We start from the raw sequence: 6000 nt of genomic DNA on the forward strand, positions 1-6000 counted from the left end.
TTAAGGCCAGCACATGATAGTAATATTCGTAAGTCTGAGAAAATCCTCATGAATCATACAAATAATATTCAAGGATACTCCTAATAGTACACAGTTTACTAAAAATATGTAGAATCCCTTCTTTTTAGACTTAATACTTCTCAGAATAACTTCATCACCCAAAGTAAAAATCCTAATTAGGCAAATTTTTTATTCAGAGATTGCTGGTAACTATAGAGGAGTGAGCAAAGCAAGCTGTTTTATAATAAAATTCAAATTATCAAAAAAATTGAAGGGTTTTGCATCTAAATGTTGAGAAATATGTAATCTTGTACAAAGAATATCAGTACTATTACTGCTGGATTTCACTCTGTGACTACTCTATAAATCTTGATAAATGTCAGTGTCAACAACGTGTGAGTTCATTAGCAGAGGATACCATCTCCCACCATCTATCTACCCCCCAAACCCCCGCCTCCCTTCCCTACTATACATGGTCTTCAGGTTTCAGCTTATATGTAATTTCCTTAAAGAAGCTTCACAGTTTTAAGTGCGGTCTCTGTTATGAGCACCCACAGTGTGCTACAATTTTTCTTTATATCCTGAGGATAGGAGCCATGCCTGTTTTGTTCACCACTGTTTCCTTGGCACTCTATAATAGTAGTTGGCAAATAGTAAATACTCAACTAATATTCAATTAATATTAAATTCATTTGTATATAAGTTGTTTTTGTTAAGTCCACATTTATCTCAACTATTAGGATCCAAATGTTATTTAATAGATTCTTGTTTAGGTAATAATTTAGCTCTTCAGTTTATCATGGGCCTCTAAGGTTGTACATTAAATTTGATAATTCTGTCATTTAAAATAGCTATATTGCTCTAAAATAAAATACCAAAATAAGCCACAAGGAAGTAGGTCAAATCCAAAGGTGATAATTCTCATTTTTGCTGGTTTATATTCATGAATTCATTGAATAAATATTTATCAGGTTTCTGATAAGTGGTTTGGTTTTCATTATTTCATGATTATTTTATTCCAAATGCTGAACATTTTTTCTTCCTGTCCTAATCATTTTCCCAAGTGATTTTGTATCTACATAAACCCTATGCTATTTTAATCTAAGAAGCACCCTTCAATATGGACCTCAAGTTGGTTATAGCACCTCATAATTTGATATACACATAGGCCAAATATTTTTTTCTTTCATATTTAGCAATGGAAAACTTTCTCCAAGTCCTTTTAATATGAATGAGCATGGAGGAGGAAGGAGGGACTTAGCACCATGAAATATCAGAGTGTCCCAATTAGTAAGACATTCAAGAGCCTGGAGATGAACAGCACCATGATGTGAGCACAGAGGTCTTTGTACTGCTGCTGTTATGTTTGCATCATAACCTTCATAAACCTTGCTGGAAAGGTGTCTAGAGGGAATTGTTTAGAAGACATTAAATGGAAAACATCAAGATTTTTGGAATTTTGTTTATTACTATGATAGGCAGTGAAGGAACCTATATTTAGGTTTCTCTGCTAGCATTTCGTGACCAACTGTGGTCATTTCTCTAATTAAGACATATTGCTCACAAGCAACCATTGGTTTCTATAGCAATACACTCACTGAAAAGGAAATAAAGTTAAATAGGAAAAAATATCAATGAAAGCATAATTTGGAAAAGAAAACAATATTATAGTTTATATTCTAAAATCTAACTGAAAAATTTAGCCTAAAAAGTAAAACTCTTAATTGGTTTATTAATAAAGTAATTAATTAATTGATTAATCCATAGCCTTATGTTTTACTATTCTTCTCTTGTACAAGTTTGTTTTATGATTTTTTTCCTAGACCTATCCCCATATTTTCAAAAATACTTTTAAAAATTTAATCATAGCTACTTTATCATTAATTACTTTTAAGTAATTGAATTAGAATTATTTCTGGAAAACATATTTATTCTTATTTGCTTTTCTGATAAGCCTTATGTTTTCTGTTTTAAATAATGGGGCACATTCGCAGTGAGAAAAATTAGGAGTATCCTGAATACTTTATTTTTTGTAGCAAAAATTCAGCAATAAATTGTCCTGTAATTTTTCTTTAATCTCCCTTTAAACTTGAAAAATTAAAAAGAAGTGATGCCAGGACCACAAAGAGAAAAACATAACTTATAGCAAATGAGTAATACAGGGAACAGAGTATGTTTTCAAAAATATAATTAATACCCTTCCAGAGATAAAAGAAAATATGATATCCACTAAATTTAACAAGAGCAGGATTCTGTGAAAAAGGAACACAGACTAAGTGATATCAGAATTTTAAAATATGATGGCCATAAAGAAGAAAGAAAACCAGAAAGGTGGAAAACAATGTGAAATAACCACAAAGAAAGGAGAAGAAAAAGAAAAAGGATGGGACAATAGAGAGAAAAGACAAAATGTTTAGAAAATCAATTCGGGGGGACCATACATGATTAATGTCAGTCTTCAGAGAACAGAGGATACAAAACAAGAGGCCAGGAGTAGCCAGGCCCACCCAGCAAACACCCACTGCACAGCTGTCATCCTGAGATTTTCCTTCACTCTTTTCCTATATTGATGCCCATGTGCCCAGATCCTATACCTTCCTCTTTCTTGTTTCACTCCTTTCTTTTTTGTCAGGATAAGCAAGCCCCAAAATTGAGGCTTGGTCCAGGAGGGTTCTTGGCTTCACCCAGGGAAGATTCAAGGGCAAGCTGGTGGTGGTAGCTGTAGTTTTTATTGAAGCAGCAGTATACAGCAGCAGCAGGGGTCCTTCTCGTTGCAGAACAGGGCTACCCTCTAGGCAGTGTGCCCAGAGCATCAGCTCAGAGGCAGTTCTGCACTCATAGTTATACCTACTTTTAATTATATGCAAATTAAAGGGCAACTTATGCAGAAATTTCTAGGACGAGGGTAGTAACTTCCAGGTTGTTGGGTTGTCACCAGGAAAATGAGCAGTAACTTCCTGGTGTTGCCATGGCAATGATAAATTGACATGGCACACTTGTGGGTGTGTTTTACAGGGAGGTGCTTCTGCTAGAGACGTGTTTTAGCTAGTCCTCAATTTGGGCAGGTGTCCAAGCCCTGCCTTTGGAGTCTAGTCCCATCTCCTATCTCAAGAGCACATCAAAGAAAAGGAGGTAACTATTTTTAGTCTTTGTATTTCTAAAAATAGATTTCTTCCCTTCACACTTGACTGAGACTTTAGCTAGCTGTAAAATTCTAGGTTGAAAATGATTTTCTTTCCGAAGTCATTGAGCAATTATCTTCCAAAGTCCAATGTTGTTGAAAAATCCTTTATTCCTTGATAGAAACTGTCACTCCTTTGAAGTCATCTTTTGCACCCCCTATTGCCCCTACGTCATCCTTTCTACAAATCGTTCCAGAAACTTCTAGGATCTTCTTTTTCAACCCCAGTGAGTTTCTGATGATGTGCCTCAGTGTAAGTCTTATTTTACTTATTCTTCTAACTACTTTTAATCTGGACATGCATGTTCTTCAGTTCTGCCATACTGAAGGAAGAAAGGAAAGATTCTATCCAGAAAACTGGCAAGAAACAAAAAACTGATAGATTATCTGATACAATTAAACACTTAAAAAAAAAAAAAGACTACTAGTGGACATATGGCAGATGTAACAGCACTTAGAAGCAAGATGGCCACAGAGAAAGACCAAATAAAAATAAATAAAATTAAAACAAGAGTCAATTAATAAACCCAGGAGAAACAAAATGAATAAGAAGAGAAATGCTGTCATAGTATACTTACTAGGTTTTCACGAGCCATGTTTGGCCATAATAATGTAAACAGTCACATAACTAAAAGCTCACATGTAATTATATTGGGAATATGGGGTGAGGAGAAGGGGTTGGGTGTGGATAATGTCTAAATATATAAATCAGAAAATAGCAATATAGGCTTTTCCATGTTTTACGAAAATGAAATAAATACAGAAAATAAAACTGGAAGAGGTGATTATAGCTGACTCTGGGGAGTAGGATTGTGGAATTGAGAGAAGTAGGACAAGAAACTCCTGTTTTCCTATGTAACCCTGTGGTATTATTTGATATGTGTATATACACTTTGGCTAAAAATGATTCTTACAAAGACAGGTGTTACTAAGAAAATCCCTAGCTTTTATATCTGACTAGTAAATATCTAATTTTCTTGTTAAGTTCCAGGTGGAACATGATAACTTGGGTTTGTAGTTTGGCGCAGTTTAGATCTGTTTAGAGACTTTGGGAGTGGATAATCATAGGTCCTTAGGCAGACACAAGTTTCTGGGTCCACACAACAGTTAGCTCCTTACTCTAGTTGGATTTTGTACTGAGGGAGGCCCTTTCGTTTAAGCTGTGGATGCTAAGGCATTCATTCTGCTGACTTAGATGCCCTGTCAAACTGTGACCAAACTAAAGCATAGAATCACTGACCATGGAAAAAACAAAGGAAATGGGAAAATACTGCATAATTTGTGGTCTCTGAAGTGATCCAGCATTAATGAAAGTTTGTTTTAAGAAGTAATTTATGTCAGCTTTGTGTAGTTCAGGTCAATTCAAGAAAAGGTAGATTCCTTCTGCCAGGAAGAAGGGAAGAAATGTATAAATTGTAAGTTTATACTACCATTGGAAATAGGAACACAGAAATCCATTATTTAAAGTCATGATCACTACCAAATTTTTCCTGGCTGGCTAGAAGTTATGGCCGTGAGTCAGATACTCTTTTAGAAGACTTGGATTCCATTACCTTCAGCCTGTAGACAGTGGGGGCTTAGTAAGGGAGACTCATAATGTCAGCTTTTGAAACTGTCATTTTTGTTTTTTAAAAGTGGCAACTGACCACTAGTCTCCATGTATAGCTCCTTTTAGACTAAAGGAACACAACTCTAGGACAGAGCCATCACTCCCAGGACTGGGACCAGCCCAGACTTCAGTGAAGTTCATTGTAATCTGATGACTTCTAGAAATCTCTAGTTTTTTAATACTAAAATGCTTAATCTTTGTAGAAATTGGTGTCTCCAAACCAAATTTTAAAAATAAATGCAGATTGTAAATTTCCTGTAAATCTAAAACTGTTCTAAAAAATAATGTTTATTAAAATAAATAAACCCAAAAAAGAAAGAACTGTGATTCTTCATGGGGAAAATGTGTTATCTACGGATTATTATAGGAGTTGGAAGTGAATCTTACATATTTTTTTAACTTGATATTCTTAGAAAAGCAAATTAATCAAAGTTGCTTAAAAATACTATTTCACTTTCTTACCTCAGTTTACAGTGCTATAAAAAGAAAAGTTAGTATTCTCAATTTGTGTTTTGAGGTGTCTCTACTGGTAGTTTAAGTCCCTGGGGTGAAAAATAATTTATTCACAGCAAGAACAGCATATTTTTTTCACTGCTGTGTTATACTTCAAGGCTCACCTGGCTAACTGTGAAAAGATATTTCATAGGTAGTCTATCCTCAGACTTTTGGAATAAAATGCCAAAAACTAATGGCAATGAAACATCAGGACACTGATAAGGGCAATAAAATTATTTCTTGACCATTAAAGGATTTAATTCTATGAAAGTACAGTCTTTCTATCTCTCTCATTTTACAGGTTTATTTTATGTGACTATCATTCAGATATTTTTTACTGATCAGTCAAATGCCAGATATTTTTAAATAATTGAATTCTGATTATTGCAAGTTGATAAGGTACTCTCAAGAGGCACTCCAGAAATCAATAGAAAACCCCCAATTGGCTGTCCTTTTTAAATCCCTCAACTATATTCACTTGTTCAACCAGTATTTACTAGGAGGCTGTGTACCATGTCCAGTGTTCAGTTCTGGAGGAAACAGTAGTGAACAGGACAGTCAAGGTCACCTCATCTCATGGAGAAACAGGTAGCGAGCAAGTAAACACATAATTTAAAATGGTGATTGGTGCTGTCAAGGTAAAATGATAGAAGGTACCTGAAACAGGAGCACTCTTTTTTTTTTTTTTTTTTTTTTTTTTTTTTTTTTTTTTTTT

The 6000-nt window shown here is 34.5% G+C and overlaps 1 protein-coding gene across 6 annotated transcripts in view; it reads left to right on the top strand.

Annotated features, from left to right (window-relative positions):
* CEP128 (centrosomal protein 128) overlaps positions 1-6000 on the top strand; it is a 445248-nt gene that overhangs the window by 437108 nt on the left and 2140 nt on the right. The window lies entirely within an intron of this gene.

The sequence above is a fragment of the Sapajus apella genome, unplaced genomic scaffold, assembly GCF_009761245.1.
Source record: "Sapajus apella isolate SASKATOON/1434 unplaced genomic scaffold, GSC_monkey_1.0 scaffold20, whole genome shotgun sequence".
Taxonomy (NCBI): Eukaryota; Metazoa; Chordata; class Mammalia; order Primates; family Cebidae; genus Sapajus; species Sapajus apella.